Source organism: Spermophilus citellus (assembly GCF_964194105.1).
Source record: "Spermophilus citellus genome assembly, chromosome: 10".
Taxonomy (NCBI): domain Eukaryota; kingdom Metazoa; phylum Chordata; class Mammalia; order Rodentia; family Sciuridae; genus Spermophilus; species Spermophilus citellus.
The window spans coordinates 3,675,692-3,693,429 of NC_138197.1; the positions used below are offsets into that span (position 1 = coordinate 3,675,692).

Here is a 17,738-nt window from a genome sequence, read left to right on the forward strand (position 1 = left end):
TATTTTGTAATATTCTTTATTATTTTATTTTTATTTATTCATTTTTTGGTACTGGGGATTGAACCCAGGGGTGCTCTACCACTGATCCACATCACCAGTCCTTTTTATTTTGTATTTTGAGACAGGGTCTTGCTAAGTTGCCAGGCTGGTTTCAAATTTGTGATCCTCCTGCCTCAGATTCCTAAGTTGCTGGGATTACGGTGTGAACTACCACACCCGACAATGCTCTATCTTTCTAATTTACTAATTAAAAAATGTGTTTTGGGTCTTTACTGTATGCCAAGCATGGATCTGTGTGCTCAGTCATAAGACAGAAAATGTACCTGCCTTTGTGGTGCTGACATCCTAGCAGAAGTTGTTGACAAAGCCTCTTCCTGTAGTAATTTGATGTTGGACTTCCAATTTCAATTGCAAAGCTTCTAAGACAATAAAAAATTAAAGTCCAAATAATGATTATTAGTAACTGACTTAAATTTCTGTATTATTCCCAAATCCAGCATAATTCTAAATTTTATGTGTTTTGGTTGTGAAATCTGATTGTGAGTACAAATGAGATTGCATGTTCCTATTCTACATTTTAATGCATCTTTCTTAAGTTAAAAATATCAGCCCTTAGTTTTGTGGAGTAGAACTACTTATGTTTAATCTGAAACTGTTTTAATCAGGTGGATTTTTAGCTCCCTCCTTTTTTGCAGCTTTATTGAGATATAATTGACATACCATAACTGCACATTTTTAAAGCCTACAGTCTGGATGCTTTGATATGTAGTATGTACTCAGGAAACTATCATCACCATCTGCTGAGGGCTGAGGGCCATTACCAAGTAGGAATGACGAATCAAAATTTCCTTGCTAGCGTACCCCATGTTAATGATTTCGCTGTTGACATTGCATGTAAGGTGACCTTGCTCAAAGACCAAGGCGGATCCGGGTTTAGAGCTGATCAGGTTTGAGGAAGTATCCCGGTCCTTGGGTTTAGGGCGTTCCCAGTTTAAGACTATATGGGTTTTAGGGAAGTTGGAGGTTGAAGATTATCGCTGCCGGGATTAAGGCGTTCCTGCTGCCTGAGCTCCCATTGAGCTCTCGTGAGATTCAGAAGGTATATGGGAAAAAAGCCTCGTGGAGTAGGTGGATTGGGCGGCAGCAGAACTGGGATTGCCCCAGAGCATGTGTGGAGGCCGGTGTGAGTTCGGGAATAAAGAATTGCTGTTTGAATCTACAAAGCTGTGTGGTGGCTCGTGATTCTGTGCCCAGCCAAGACTGTGGCAACCATCGGGGTAATGGACACGTGCGTTGCCCTGTATGCTCAGAAAGATATTAGTTTGTGTGTGTTTGAGTGTATTATGTTTTATATAAGATATCTAAAATATATAAATAAAATATATAAATGTATAATCCATTGCTTCTTAGACTTGTGGCTAAGATTGAGTGTAAAAATATATAACAGGGTTTCTGATTCCAGTTAATGGCAGAATGAATTGGCTGGGTGAACCCTCCCTGCCATTCAATACAGTTACAAAATCTAGACAAACTATTCGATGGCAATAAAAAGTGAAAAAGCAGAATTTTGAGTTCCCTTAAAAGAGCATGCCGTCGATGACTAAGAATGGCAGTGTTTGCAAGATGTCTTTGCTTGAGGGCATTCTCCAGTCCCTGGATCTCGTGCGGCAGAAAACTCAGTCTTCCCTGGATCTCGTGTGGCAGAAAACTCAGTCTTCCCTGCTCCAGGTGGCAGAGATAGAGTTCAGATTGGCAAGGGGAGATGGAAACTTAGGGAGGGAATTCTAGAAGTGCAGAAAGGTAAGATCCAAAGTCGGAATATAAGATCTGCTCAAATCTTTGGCTAACTGCAAAAGTATGTGTATACAGGCCTGACCTGAGTGTGAGCCTGGCAGAAAAAGAAAAAAGAAAACAAGTGGGCAGAAATGTGAGAGGGGCCTGTGTCTGAAAGACCAGTGCACTCACTGAGATTTGTCTGCTCCCTACCTGTTTGTCTCCTTCTCCTCCCTCCTCTTTGCTTTTGTGTGTGTGTGGGGGGGGGTACTAGGGATTGAACCCAGGGCACTCTACCACTGAGCTACAGCCCCAGCCCTTTTTATTTTTCATTTTGAAACAAGGTCTCACTAAATTGTCCAGGCTGGCCTTGAACTTGCCATCCTCCTCTGGCCTCAGCCTCCCCAGTTCCTGGAATTACAGAGTATGCCGCTGCTTGATGGCTGTTTTGATCGAACACCTTCTGTGACCTTATGCACAGCTGTTGTGGCAGAGAATTGAAATTTTACTGGATCGATGTATCAGATGATAGAACTTGAAGCTAAGAGAGCCAGTGGAAATACATGGGGAAATACCAGAGGCAGAGAACCTCAGAGAGGGTTAACTCCAAACTAGACCACAAATTTTGTCCAACTCGTTGCCTGACCATTAAACTACATAGTTATGGAAGTGATCCCCAAAGGGCTAGACTGAAAAGCAGTATCGTAGTCAAAAGAACCAAGTAGAAGTTGAACTGCTCCACCCCGGGAGAGAGAAGACTCTGTAGTTTGACTCTCAGCAAATTAACTGCTAATTAGAAGGAAAATTCAATCTGTAGAACATTACGGGTATCAGATTCACTCTCCTATGTTGTCAACACTGGCTTGTTTTTAACAAAAAATATCATCAGATGGTAGAAAGAAACAGAAGTGTGATCCATTTGCAAGAAAAGTGTGGTTCATATCCATCCATGGGGAGGGACTCCAGTGGGCCCAGGTGGTGAATTTAACTGTCTTTTAAAACAGCTGGTTTGAACATGTCCAAAGAACTAAAGGGGAAAATACATTAAGAATTCAACAGATGATCTTTTTTTGTGTATGTGGTGCTGGGGATCCAACCCAGGGCCTTGTGAGTGCAAGGCAAGCACTCTACCAACTGAGCTATATCTTCAGCAAAATGATGCATCTTTTTGTTTTAAATATTTTTTTTAGCTGTCAGTGGATCTTTTATATTATTTATTTATTTATATGCAGCGCTGAAGTCAAACCTAGGGCCTTACACATGTGGCAAGCTTTCTACCAATGAGCCCCAGCCCAAAACAGATGCATCTTAATGAGTGAATGAGTCGGTGTCTCTGCAAACATATTGGCCTATTTTTCTAATGCTTCAAGATATATGTAATTTGAATAAATATGGATTAGTCAGAAATCTTTACCAAATCATGCCCGCCTACACTTTATCACTTTCACAGTTCTTGGTTTCTCTTGCTGAGAGCACCAGCAAGTCAACTAATCTAACAAAAGTAGGTTGGCCAAAGGCCTTTAGACAGCACACGCCTACTTCTCCCTCCACTTCTGAAGAAGCTTGGGTGGTTATATTATCCCTGACTACTGGACAGGAGGGTGGGTCAGCCCTGTTCTTGGTGTAGTTTTTCCAAGATGGAGGCAACAGGTCATCTTCCTGTGTCTGGCCCTTCCCCACCACTCCTAATGCATGCCTATAGCATACTGTCTTCCCTAAAATGTGAATTTGGGCTGACATTTCTTTTTGGTTTTCTCTAAGATATTGATTTATAAAAATGTTTTTATTTGTGAATATATTCTTCTTTTAATTTGATATCATTTTAATTGTTACTGATTATTTTATGTTAGAGTAAAAAAGATTGCAGATCCACAGACATCTAGATCTAGAAGGGACTTAGAAAGTGTGACCCTCATCATTTGTATATAGAGTACAACCTTACACTATTTAAATTAATAAACTATCAGCCTGGGTTTGGTCCAGAAAGCAGCCATGGTAGATGTGTGCTCTAGTTATAATAGGGCCTACACAAATGTGGGGAAGTTGGGGAAGTGAAGATGTGTGGAGGGAAAATCAGAGGAACGGCCCGATTGAATCCAAGGCACTCTATCACTGGTGCAGGGGAAACAAGCCCAGCTTGTCTTATGGCAAAAGCCCGGGTGCCTACCAGGGCTGCCTGCCTGCCAAAGATAGTGGCCTCTGCTTAGCTTATGCCTTCCAAATTTTAGGTATGTTCCCATTGTGTAGACTGTGACCGGAAGTTGTAGGGACAAGGATTTGAGGTATGTAGTGGCCATGGCACCAAGTGAACCTGGCTCTCTCTCCCTCACCCTTTTGCCCCCACCTCCCTTGATCTTTTCCTGGTCCCTGAACGCTTCCCGTCTCCCTGGCTCACTAAGCCACTCTGGAGGGTTAATGTTTTCTCATTTGTAGACTCATCTGAGATTGCTTCCCATAGCCACAGTCAAAGAATTAAGAATTAAGAATTCTTCAAAATAGCATTGATTTCTCTCATGCTTTGTTCTTGAACTCTGAACCTGAGGTGAATGCACTCTTCAAATATTGCCCATGTCTCTATTACTCACTTGAGCAGAGCCCCAGGTTGTTAGAACTGCAAACATGAATTTTATCAATACTTTAGATTCCCAGCTTTAGTTAAGAAATATATCAGTAAAGACTTGCAGGAGTAATTATCCTGAAACACTGAGAAATCTCAATGTTTGATTTTCTGGAGACTTTGAAACTAAAATCTGGAGTGAAATTACAGAATAGAGTCTGTTTTCCAAATTGGTAGAGGAATGTTGATGTGGCCCTGAACCCGCTGGTCTGAAGCCATGAGCTAAGCTCTAGTTTGTACTTGTTTGAAACGATCCATAAATAATAACCCTGTGTACTTCCCTTTATACCATTCGCCCAGAAACCTTTTTTTAACATTTGAAAACCTTCTATGACCAGGTGATGAATAACTGAAAATCCAGCTTAATATAGGATTTTTACTAATGATTGCTCATTGCTTTCCAAATGACTGGAAAACTTGACAGTCTTAGTTGTACATTTTTTGAATATTAAGTAGTTGAGAAATATGACCTAGCTCACAGAGACACTGAATGTGTGAATAATATTATTTTGGAAAGTATTCGATTTAGAAGAAAGATGTATACTTTTTAATTAGTGAGGTGCATGATCAAAATTTGTGAACCAAATGAATTTTCATTGCTAACAATTTTTGTCATGAATCAAATGTAGATTATATACATATGAACGATTTGTTTAAATCTTGTTTTTTGATTAACAATTCTTCAGATTATATTAATTTTATGGTATGAAATTAAATGCTAGCAGCTCAAAATTATGTAATTATTCATTGACACTCCATACACAGAATTCAGCATTTTAGGGTGATACATGGTAATGTTATATATATGTAATACTAACTGGGCCACTAGTTCTTATAAGATGGTTAAAGAAAAAAGTCCCCCTGATCATCTCAGCCAATCTGAATGGTAGATGGAGTGAATTCAGAATTACATTCAAGTACAGGTGCCCTTACCAGACTTAGTACAGAATTATTTTGTACTTTTAAGACTTTATATGCTATTTAAGCAAAGTAAACAACATATAGATTTTTCAGTGATCCATGAAAATATCCACCTTAACAGGTAAATATTGGGAAGATGGACTCACCCATTGAAAAGTGGAACCTAATAATTGGCAACTTGGCTTTAAAGCAGGTAAGTGGCGCACAGTTGTTTATAGATCTTGTGTTTACTGGTCTTGGGGTCACCTCTGGAAGGGAGTCAACTGTAGTGCTGGGAAGTCTATCATTTTTTACTTTTTTCAAGGTACTAAATCACTTAGTACCTTGAAATCATTTAGTACCTTGAAAAAATAATGGAATTAGTGGATACCTCTGACCTCCAGGAGTCATTTTTTTCTCTAGAAACTAATCAGATGCTTACAAATATAAAAGATAGATATATAAATATTTTCTTTCATAACTATGTGATAAAGCCAGAATTTGTGTTGATATCTTACAAATAAATATTGAACATTTCATTTTTTAGGTGCTATTTTTCTACTTTAATTGTTTTTACCCCTGAGACAGACTCACTGTGTTTCTCAGGCTGGTATCAAACTCCTAGGCTCAAGTGATCTTCCTGCATCAGCCTCTCCAGTAGGCAGGACTACTGGCATGCACCACCATGCTCAGCCTACTTTAATTTTTCAAAGTATTTGTTTAATGAAACTGAGTTCTGTATATTATGATCAGCCATTTGTCTTGACTTTTCCTCAATTTGATGTTACCAGTGTTGATATAAATGAATGCGTTCAATTGCCAATGATATAAACACTAAACTGGATTCTATAAAATCTATGGCTTTCAGATCTCAGGTGAGTACCTCTACTGCCTCTCCCCCATCCCTCCCATCTCTGAGGCAGAAAACTGCAGCTACCTGTGGTAATTCTCTAGCTAGGGTTAGCTGAGGGGATGCACAGGAACTTTAATGAGGTGGTGGAGAATTTGGTTATAGGAATATGGTTTTATGTAGTGTATTTTAAAGACAAAGGAGTTTTGGGATTGTGGTTATTTTTTAAAAATACCTGTGTAATTGCAGGATTGGAGATAAAATCTGGGATCTTAACCTCAGCTCTAACATTAACCAGCTGTATAACCTTTGTAACTTAGCCCTTCTGGGCTTCCCGTTTGTCTTTCAAATCACAATATTATATTAGAGAAGGCTAAAATCCTTTTCAACTTGAACTTGTTATCTGTGCAGGGGTGATAATAAAAATATTTAATACCATATTCAAATATCCAAAATATTAATGTATTTGAAAATATATTTGATTTTCTTCTTTAAATACCCTAAACTCATATGAAATAATGAGTTGTAGTATGAATTATATATCAAATCATTTTAGTATAATGGCCATTTCAGCATTATTTATTTGTTTTATTTATTTCAGTACTGGGGATGAAATCCAGGGCCTCGAACATGCTAGGCAAGTGCCCTATCACTTAGCTAAATCCCCAGCCGTTTTTCCATTTTGAGACAAGATTTTATTAAATTTCCCAAAGTGGTCTCATAGTCGTGATCCTACGGGGGCTGCAGAGCTGCCCATGGCAGCGGGTGCCATCTCAGCTTTAATTTTCATTCTGTTCGTAATGTGCACCTTTCCCTTGTCATCCTCGCTCCCTGCAACCTCTGGTCAGGATGGGTGCTGGCAATGGCTGGGGATTTGCTGATCCTAGTTGCCAGAACCCAAAGCCCGTGTCTGCTTCACTCCATCATCCATGTATGAACAGAGAACCCCGAGCATGCCCACCAGGACAGCATTGGGGCCAGCTGAGGAGGCACCAGTTGCTTGGGACTCAGTTCCAGTGGACAAAGGTCAAGACGACAGGCTGCTGAGTGTGGTGGCACACACCTGTAGTTACAGCAACGCTGGAGGCTGAGCCAGGAGGATCCCAAGTTCAAGGCGAGCCTCACTCAGCAACTTAGTAAGACTCTATCTCAAAAAAAAAGACTGGGAATGTGGTTAAGGTGGTAAAGCATCCTTGGGTTCAACTCCCTAATACCTCCCACCAAAAAGACGTGTGGGTGGGCTTGGGGAAAAGGCTTCACCTGCAAAAGCCTGTGAAGGAGAAGCTGAGCGAGGAGAGGGGTGCAGGGTGGCTGGCCTGTGCTCCCCTTCCTGGAGGTGGGCTGTGGAGGGCAGAGCGGGGAAGAGTAGAGACAGGAGGCTCAGGCGCACTTAGGAGGGAGTGTGCTTCTCTGCTATTAAATTGGGTCCCAGCAGATTACCTGCTACAGGTTACTTCACCACTGTACAGAACAGCTGCGTGGACTGTGCATAAGTTACAGGGCCCCCGGTGCCATCTGAGGAACCACCACCTCGCTAGGAGGGATGTAGCCTGCACCAAGGTCTATTCAGGCCTGTGGCCCCTGTTTAGCCTCCATGCCCCGAGATCCTTCTAAACCCAGCTACCACTTGAACCCAGGCTTTGCTTTTTCTTGGGCACATCAATCATTTTCCAATTAGTCGTTGTTTTGCAGATGTACAGAATAGGACTTCTCAGCTCAGCTATGTGCCTCCAGTTCCTCAGAAATAGATCTACGGATGCATGTACGTGCCTAGACTCACATACCATGATGTCTGCACCAGGCTGCCTTGCCATGCATACCAGGTCATGCCAGGAAGGACTTGGAATCACAGTGCTGGAATTTACATTAGTACTTAGTTCTACTGCGTGAAGTGTGTGTTATTTACTAACCAGCATAAACATGCTGACATGTCTAACGACTGTGCAGCCACAGTGGCTCTCATACCTGGAGGTCAGCTCTGAGGTGTGGGTGATGTCAACAGAAACTGTAATCAAAGCTTGTGGGGCTGGACGGCAGGATATCTAGGCTCTTTAGTCCTGGCCTTTCTGTTGATTTTCTGTACAATGGCATCATCCTGCAGCAGGGATCGATCACTTAGAGCCCTTGACCCCATTTCATGGATTGGCTTTAGAGAACACCCAGAAATTCCACTCCAGATGTTGAGTGTTCTTTGTTTCTTAGGGGAAAGGTCTCTGTTCTACAGAATTTTTACCAGATTGTCAGAGGGGCCACGACACACACACAGTTAAGAACCACTGGGAAAAGTGATTCCCGTGGGCTTTGCTATAGCTTTGTCATCCTGGTAGCCTGAGTCAGCTGTCTGCATGCCTTTTCTTAGTGGAAGTTATTTTGAGTGTTGCTTTGTGTCTGCACTACAGGAAACTATTTATTTATGTAACTTGAATCTCAAAGTTTGATATTATCATTGTCATTTATAGAGTAGGGAACTCAAACTTTTTTGGGGGCGGGGATCAGGGATTGAACCCAGGGGTGCTTAACCACTGAGCCACATCCTCGGCCCGTTTTTTTAAATTTAATTTTGAAGACTGGGCCTCACTAAGTTGCTTAGGGCCTCCCTAAGTTACTGAGGCTGGCTTTGAACCTGCAGTCCTCCTTCAGGCTCCTGAGCAGCTGAGATTACAGGCATGCACCATCATGTGCAGCTGGAACTCAAGCTTTTATGGTACTAATCATAAGTGTGATTATTTGTGAGGGTATTTTTTAATGTCTGTTTCCCACTGAGACAGGGAGTCCATTTTGACCATGGTCCTATCTCAGTATCAAGCACAGTGCATTGTGCTTGGTAGAATCTGAATAAATACCAGTTGAGTTAATGGACTTAGATAACTTGCCCTGAGGTTAAGTGGTAGAGAAGGATTGAGGCTCCTATCATTTGATTTCAATCTCCCCAGCGCTGCCTGGTGAGCCTGCTTTCCACCTTGGGTGGGGCCCTCTTTAACCTAAAACTAGAATTTTCTTAGATGATCTGTGGATCAATTCTTTGGGGTACTATTAAAAACAGATTCCTGCACCCCATTCCATTTCTGCTGCCACCAGATCAGGGCAGTTTGAGAGCCCACTCTCAGGGAATATAAAACTCATATATAGTAGCTTCTTTAAAAGGCAGTATGATTTAGTTACCAGGGGCAGTATGTCTTCAGGCTTCTTGTATGTAATGTTTACATAGGAAAGATTCTGAGTATTTTTTAAATTACTAATTCAGTTGGATTTTGTAACAAATTTTTTAGGTTCAGGCAACAGTCGTGGGTTTTTTAGCAGCGGTGGCGGCGATCATCTTGGGCTGGATTCCAGAGGGAAAGTATTACCTGGATCATTCCATCCTCCTGTGCTCCAGCAGCGTGGCCACCGCCTTCATCGCGTCTCTTCTACAGGGTGAGCGGATTTACAAATGTCTATAATCTTTTGCTCTTAAATGATTTATTTCTCAAGATGATGACTCTCTCTCTTCAAATGATATTTATGATGAAAACAACAGAAAAAAGTTATCACAAGCCTCAATCATATCTTATTTCAGCTATATTTCCGTTTCATTATTTATGAACCTTACTGCAGAGCAGGCTGTTTGAGGCTGTGTCCTGGCCTTTGATGCCCTGGTATAATTCCCAAATAAGATCAGGAGAATAGCCTGAGCATTCATTTGTTTTGTAAATGAAGTTGAGAAACTTCCTGGAAGTAATGCAGGGGATTTACTGGCTAGTCTCTTGAGTAACAAGTGTTCCAGGAATTCTGAGTTTCAAAAGCAGTCCCTCTGTTAAAAAAAAATTTAAGTTTCATATTAAGAAAAAAAAAATTCCTGTCTGTGGTAGTACAAAAATAACCTTATTCTGAAGACAGCATATTATTGGCTATAGATGGCTAAAGAACTAGTTTAAAAAAAACTAACTACATTAGAACTTCTCAGTTGGATTTTTTATTAATGTGAACTTTCCACTGGATAACTAGCTTCTTATGGAATAGTAATCAGGGATATAATTTTCTTATTTCTATATGGAATTACTAGAAATGATTGAGATGAAGCTATTGGGAAATTAAATTTCTGGCAAAAGAAAAAATGGTTGCAGTGTTAGCACTCTCTTTAGGCTCCTTAACTTTTGTTTTCTTTCTGATTTTGTGTCATTTAGAGAGGTTTGAAATTTTTCAGTCCAGCAAGTGTTTGAAATGCCTAGGATTTTCAAAACCATCAAAAATTCAAATTTTAAAACAACTGTACATTTGGTTAAAGCTTCTTACCTTGAACACTGTATCTTCTAGTTTTACTTGACCTTTTTGACCATCTTAATATATGCAGATACCATTAACCACATTTTGTGCATGAGAAAATTGACTCAGGCAGGTGGGGCAACTTGTCCAATTATATCCACTTGTTAGTGGCAGAATCAGAATTAAAACCAAACTTTCCTGGTTTTTAGCTCTTTGCACTGAGCCATGATGCACAAAAAATGCTTACTTTCAGCTGAAAAGATAAAAGTAGCACTGTCATAGGAGAGCTTCCCTTGTGCTGATTGTGGAAAAAAGATTTCTATGTAATCATATCTTGTTGGATTATTATTTTTTTGTAGCACTGGGGATTGAACCCAGGGTCTCACACATGCTAGGTAAGTGCTCTCTGGCTGAGCTACATCCCCAACCCTTTTAAAAAATGTTTATTTTGAAACAAGGTCCAGCTAAGCTGCCCAGGCTGGCCTCAAACTTGCCAATCCTCCTGCCTCAGCCTCCTGAGTAATTGAGGTTACTGGTCTGTGTCACCACACCTCATTATATTTTGTAGGATTATCATATAACATATTCTAAAAGCACTTCCGATATTGCTTTCTTCCACCTTTATAGTGATATTGTAAAAAGGGTAAGGTCCAGTGATTGAAAAAGTTTCCAGAATATAAATTACAATGCATTGTTTGATTTAAGACAAAAATTCTGCTCTTTAGAGTACTGACTTTATATATGGTACACTAAAAACCACTGGCCTAGAATCATAAGCTATGTGACTTCAGGCACGTATTTAAACCTGTTCTTGGGGACCTCAGTTTTATCTATAATGAGTATTCTGGAATAAAAATATTTGCAGTCTTTTTATTCTAAAAGTGCAGTGAAATTGTTTATTTATTTTTTATTTATTTTTGGTGTTTGTGCACCCCTGAGTTCAATCCTTATCATTAAGCAACAGCCTGGCCCTTTTTATTATTTTGGGACAGGGCCTCACTAAATTGCCAAGGCTGGCCTTGAACTTGTGATCCTCTTGCCTTAGCCTCCCAGTCTATGGGATTATGGGTGTGTGACTCTACACCCAGCTTCTGTTTTTTTTCTCCCCAAAGCCATATTTAGATTTCGAGTTGAAAACCTATGTGCTGTGGTTAGCACATAGACATTTAAAATTTTCTTTGTACTTCATCCTCTTAACGAATGTGTTGCTATGAGAAAATCTGTACAACTGGGTATAGACATAAATGTTATCATTTTACTCTTATGTATCTGATTCAAGAAAATAAGAATTCAAAAGTGCAAGTGCAAAGTCACATTTTCATCCTCTGTTATCCTGTTGGAGAATTATAAACAAACTTTGGGTTTAAAAAATATCTTTTCCAAAGACTTTCTTGTGTTCTGGACTCTGGTGTTCAAGTTTAATTACTTCCTGCTTCTTAATACTTCAACACTAAAGAACATAATGAAGCAAGCATTTCTAGCTACCATATGTGAACAAATCTGTTGGTCTTCTTCCCAGTTGCCTTGCGTATGACTCACCTTTCTCTGGCATTTTCATACATTATTTGAGGGTTAAATTTAAAAATCTTAGGTCTATTTGTGTGTATCAAATCCTAAGACACACACATTACTAAATTCAAAATTTTAGCTTTAACATAATTTTATGGTCACTTTTGGGTCTTTTAAGTACAACATTGAACTTGTCAGATCTGTGAGCTCCGCTTGGATTTTGTTAAAAGGCATTTTGCCATGACATTGGGATAAAATGTTTTAATTGCTTAATCAGCTTATCCAAGCAGTCTCTCTGGAACTGAGATATTGGTTGTCTGTCCTGTATGTTTCAGTATTTGAGGGATCTATTTTCTTTAAATCATAACATTGAAAGTGATGAACAGACACAACATCTTTGTTGGTATGTGGTGCTGAGGCTCGAACCTGGGCCGCACGCATGCCAGGCGAGTGTGCTACCGCTTGAGCCACATCCCCAGCCCATCAAAAGACTACCAACTAAGAAAAGCCCAGGACCGGATGGGTATACAGCAGAATTTTACAAAACCTTTAAAGAGGAACTAACACCAATACTTTTCAAGTTATTTCAGGAAATAGAAAAAGAGGGAGAACTTCCAAATACATTCTACGAGGCCAACATCACCCTGATTCCTAAACTAGACAAAGACACTTCAAAGAAAGAAAATTACAGACCAATATCTCTAATGAACCTAGATGCAAAAATCCTCAATAAAATTCTGGCGAATCGGATTCAAAAACATATCAAAAAAATTATACACCATGATCAAGTAGGATTCATCCCTGGGATGCAAGGCTGGTTCAATATACGGAAATCAATAAATGTTATTCACCACATCAATAGACTTAAAAATAAGAACCATATGATCATCTCGATAGATGCAGAAAAGGCATTCGACAAAGTACAGCATCCCTTTATGTTCAAAACTCTAGAAAAATTAGGGATAACAGGATCATTCCTCAACATTGTTAAAGCAATCTATGATAAGCCACAGGCCAGCATCATCCTGAATGGAGAAAAATTGAAGGTATTCCCTCTAAGATCTGGTACAAGACAGGGATGCCCTCTCTCACCACTTCTGTTCAACATAGTCCTCGAAACACTGGCCAGAGCAATTAGACAGACGAAAGAAATTAAAGGCATAAAGATAGGAAAAGAAGAACTTAAATTATCACTATTTGCAGACGATATGATTCTATACCTAACAGACCCAAAAGGGTCTACAAAGAAACTATTAGAGTTAATAAATGAATTCAGCAAAGTGGCGGGATATAAAATCAACACGCATAAATCAAATGCATTCCTGTATATCAGTGACAAATCCTCTGAAACAGAAATGAGGACAACTACTCCATTCACAATATCCCCCCAAAAAATAAAATACCTGGGAATCAATCTAACAAAAGAGGTGAAAGACCTATACAATGAAAACTACAGAACCCTAAAAAGAGACATAGAAGAAGACCTCAGAAGATGGAAAAATATACCCTGTTCATGGATAGGCAGAACTAACATCATCAAAATGGCGATATTACCAAAAGTTCTCTATAAGTTCAATGCTATCCCAATCAAAATCCCAACAGCATTTCTTGTAGAAATAGATAAAACAATCAGGAAATTCATATGGAATAATAAAAGACCCAGAATAGCAAAAACAATGCTAAGCAGGAAGTGTGAATCTGGAGGTATAGCGATACCAGACTTCAAACTATACTACAGAGCAATAGTAACAAAAACAGCATGGTACTGGTACCAAAACAGGCGAGTGGACCAATGGTACAGAATAGAAGACACAGTAACCAATCCGCAAAACTACAACTATCTTATATTTGATAAAGGGGCTAAAAGCATGCAATGGAGGAAGGATAGCATCTTCAACAAATGGTGCTGGGAAAACTGGAAATCCATTTGCATCAAAATGAAACTGAATCCCTTTCTCTCGCCATGCACAAAAGTTAACTCAAAATGGATCAAGGAGCTCGATATTAAATCAGAGACACGGCGTCTGATAGAAGAAAAAGTCGGCTATGATCTACATACTGTGGGGTCAGGCCCCAAATTCCTCAATAGGACACCCATAGCGCAAGAGTTAACAACCAGAATCAACAAATGGGACTTACTCAAACTAAGAAGTTTTCTCTCAACAAAAGAAACAATAAGAGAGATAAACAGGGAGCCTACATCCTGGGAACAAATCTTTACCCCACACACTTCAGATAGAGCCCTAATATCCAGAGTATACAAAGAACTCAAAAAATTAGATAATAAGATAACAAATAACCCAATCAACAAATGGGCCAAGGACCTGAACAGACACTTCTCAGAGGAGGACATACAATCAATCAACAAGTACATGAAAAAATGCTCACCATCTCTAGCAGTCAGAGAAATGCAAATCAAAACCACCCTAAGATACCATCTCACTCCAGTAAGATTGGCAGCCATTAAGAAATCCAACAACAACAAGTGCTGGCAAGGATGCGGGGAAATGGGTACACTTGTTCATTGTTGGTGGGACTGCAAAATGGTGCAGCCAATTTGGAAAGCAGTATGGAGATTTCTTGGAAAGTTGGGAATGGAACCACCATTTGACCCAGCTATTCCCCTCCTCGGTCTATTCCCTAAAGACCTAACAAGGGCATGCTACAGGGACACTGCTATATCGATGTTCATAGCAGCACAATTCACGATAGCAAGATTGTGGAACCAACCTAGAAGCCCTTCAATAGATGAATGGATTAAAAAATGTGGCATTTATACACAATGGAGTATTACTCTGCAATAAGAAATGACAAAATCATAGAATTTGGAGGGAAATGGATGGCATTAGAGCAGATTATGCTAAGTGAAGCTAGCCAATCCTTAAAAAACAAACGTCAAATGTCTTCTTTGATATAAGGGGAGTAACCAAGGACAGGGTAGAGACGAAGAGCTGGAGAAGAAGAATAACATTAAACAGGGATGATAGGCGGGAGGGAAAGTGAGAGTTATGGGAAATTGCATGGAACTGGAAGGTGAGCCTCAGGGTTATACACAATTACATATAAGAGGAAAGGAGGAGTAGGAGAAAAATTATATAAGTGGAAGAAACGATTTATAGTAGAGGGGATGGAGAGAGAGTAGGGGAGGGGAGGGGAGGGGAGGGGTGAGGGGACAGTGGAGAATGGGATAGACAGCAGAATACATCAGTCACTAGAAAGGCAATTTGTAAATCAATGGAAATGTAACTGATGTGACACAGCAATCTGTATACGGGGTAAAAATGGGAGTTCATAACCCACTTGAATCAATCTGTGAAATATGGTATAATAAGAACTATGTAATGTTTTGAACAACCAACAATAAAATAATTAAAAAAAAAAAAAAAGAAAGTGATGAACATTCTTTCCTCTAGGAATAATAATGGTTGGAGTTATCGTTGGTTCAAAGAAGACTGGTATAAATCCTGATAATGTCGCTACACCCATTGCTGCCAGTTTTGGGGACCTTATAACTCTGGCCATATTAGCTTGGATAAGCCAGGGTTTGTACTCCTGCCTTGGTAAGTTGATTTGACACTAAATATGTTATTGAGAGTCTTTTAAAATAAATATTGTTGTAGCAATATTGTGACTCCATGGTGACCTTCATCTGTATTTAGAAGTAATCAGAATAACAGTTGTAATTTCTTGTACACCTACTATGTGCTGTGGCTCTCACATTTTTTTTTCTTTTCTTATAGATAAGAAAGATAAGGGTTCTCTCTAAATTGAATGAGAAAATTGAGGGTCATAGAAGTTATATATGCTACCCATATTTTCACAACTCCAGGGAGAAAGGCTGAACACAGGTCTGTCCTAGTCCGTGGTTTCTGCCCTTTCCTCTAAATGCGTAACCAGCTAGGAGTCAACCTTCAGAGTTCTGTGTACCGAGCTACCATCAAAGAATATAAGGTCATGGTAGGACTCAGAATTTACCAACAGGATGTTTTTTTTCCCATCAGAAACTCACACCTTAAGTTAAAGACTCACAGTGGTTAACTCAAAGGAAAAAAAAAAAACATGAAAATTAGCCCAAATGCTGCATGAAGCTGGAGTCCTCCTGTATGTGTAGTTCCTGTTGAATAGCGATGGAGAATTCAGTCTAGGGAATTATTTTAATGCAGATTTGTATTCTGAGACTGTTGTCAATGGTATTGGATATGATTTGTGAGCACTGGTTAGATACTAAATATTAATCATGCTTTCATTTTTTAAATGCCAAATTAAAAACAGAAAAAGAGAACAAAAACCCACAGTAATACAAGAAAAAAATAGTTTACTAGTCAAACAAAAAGCAAATACACACTCTCACATATTTACATGGTCCTATATGGATTTATGATGTGCTTTAAAATAAATCTAAAGTATACTTAGTTTTAAGAAGAGTCTTCGATATATGTTCTTGAATTTAAAAAAGGGCTTTGCCCTACCAAATGCGATAATTTTCTACAAGTTATGTTATCAAAGATACTAAATAACGTAAATAACTTAAGGCAATTTTATACACTCAGTGAAGCTTTCCTGAGTGTATAAAATTGCCTTAAGTTATTTAATAAGTGGCATAAAAACAATAGTCATTAGACTTGATTTATATGTTCAGGGACATTTTTTATAATTTAGAAGATAAAGATTTATCCACTTGAGGTAAAGTTTAAGACATAAATAACGAGTGACCTAAACATGGGATCTTGTGGGGCTAGTCTGGCTTTTTATTGTTGTAGAGCAAACAGGGGACGATATATGTGCAAGTGTATTCTGGGTGAGGCTCAGTTCCCTTTTCTTCCACTCAGAAGCAGAAAGTGAGAGTTATGTTATCAAAGAGATCATCTTTTGAAGTTTATATTGTTGGTGGTCGACTGCTCATGCCTCTCTCCTCCTCTAGATGATTGTACAGTTTAGAAATAGACGCTGCGGTCGGGCTTGAGGCATCAGCTCCTGGCTGGAGAGCGTGTTCTCCGGAAAGCCTGCAGCCACTCCCAGGAGGACAGCTACACATGAGTGACGCCCCTGGTGCCCCTTGCCTGTCTGTCCCTCTGAGGTGGGGACGATGAGAGGAAGAGCAGTAGAGAGGTGCAGAGCGTGTCTTCCCAGCGTCGAGGTTGGAAGTTCTGGGTCTTAGTGGTTCCCAGGAAGGACGGTGCACTGCTGCAGGCTTGGAGGTGTCACTGGGACACATTTCCCAGCTGCTGGTTAAACACCAGGGTTTCTCATCAGTAGAAGGTGCAGTGATGAGAAGGTGAAAAGGAGAGTGCCATTGACGAATGTTGATACAGGAAACATGGCGACACAGAGGAGGTGCTGTGAGGTTCCAGAAGATAGACCAGCTGCCGAGCAAAATAACGTGCATTGACTTCTTAATTTTTAATTTTTTATTTTTGGGTACTGGGCATTGAACTTGGGGGCACTTGACCACTGAGCCACATCATGCATACAAAACATTAACAGGGGAACGTTGAATTTGGACTACAGTTTAGTTCAGCAGCATCTAACAGACATGTACAAAATGTTCTATTCAAAAGTAGCATGACACACATTCTTTTTTTAAAAAAGGGGGGGGGGATCTTCTTTGTAGATGGACACAACACAATGCCTTTATTTTTTTTTTTATGTGTTGCTGAGAATCAAACCCGGGTCCCGGGCATGCTAGGTGAGCGCTCTACCACTGAGCCACAATCCCAGCCCATGACACACATTCTTAAGTGTATATGGGATGTTCTCTAGGATAGATAATATATTAGGTCACGAAACAAAACAAATTTAGGAAGACAAATTACATCAAGTGACTTAATGGCATGAAATGAGAAATCA

At 39.7% G+C, this 17,738-nt stretch overlaps 1 long non-coding RNA gene across 1 annotated transcript; it reads left to right on the forward strand.

The window, feature by feature from the left end:
* The first annotated feature begins 5,438 nt into the window (after positions 1–5,438).
* LOC308658348 lies at positions 5,439–15,445 on the forward strand. Its single transcript, XR_014024153.1, has 3 exons — positions 5,439–5,504; positions 9,410–9,554; positions 15,305–15,445. It is a non-coding gene; the product is annotated as an uncharacterized lncRNA (long non-coding RNA).
* The last annotated feature ends 2,293 nt before the right edge of the window (positions 15,446–17,738 follow it).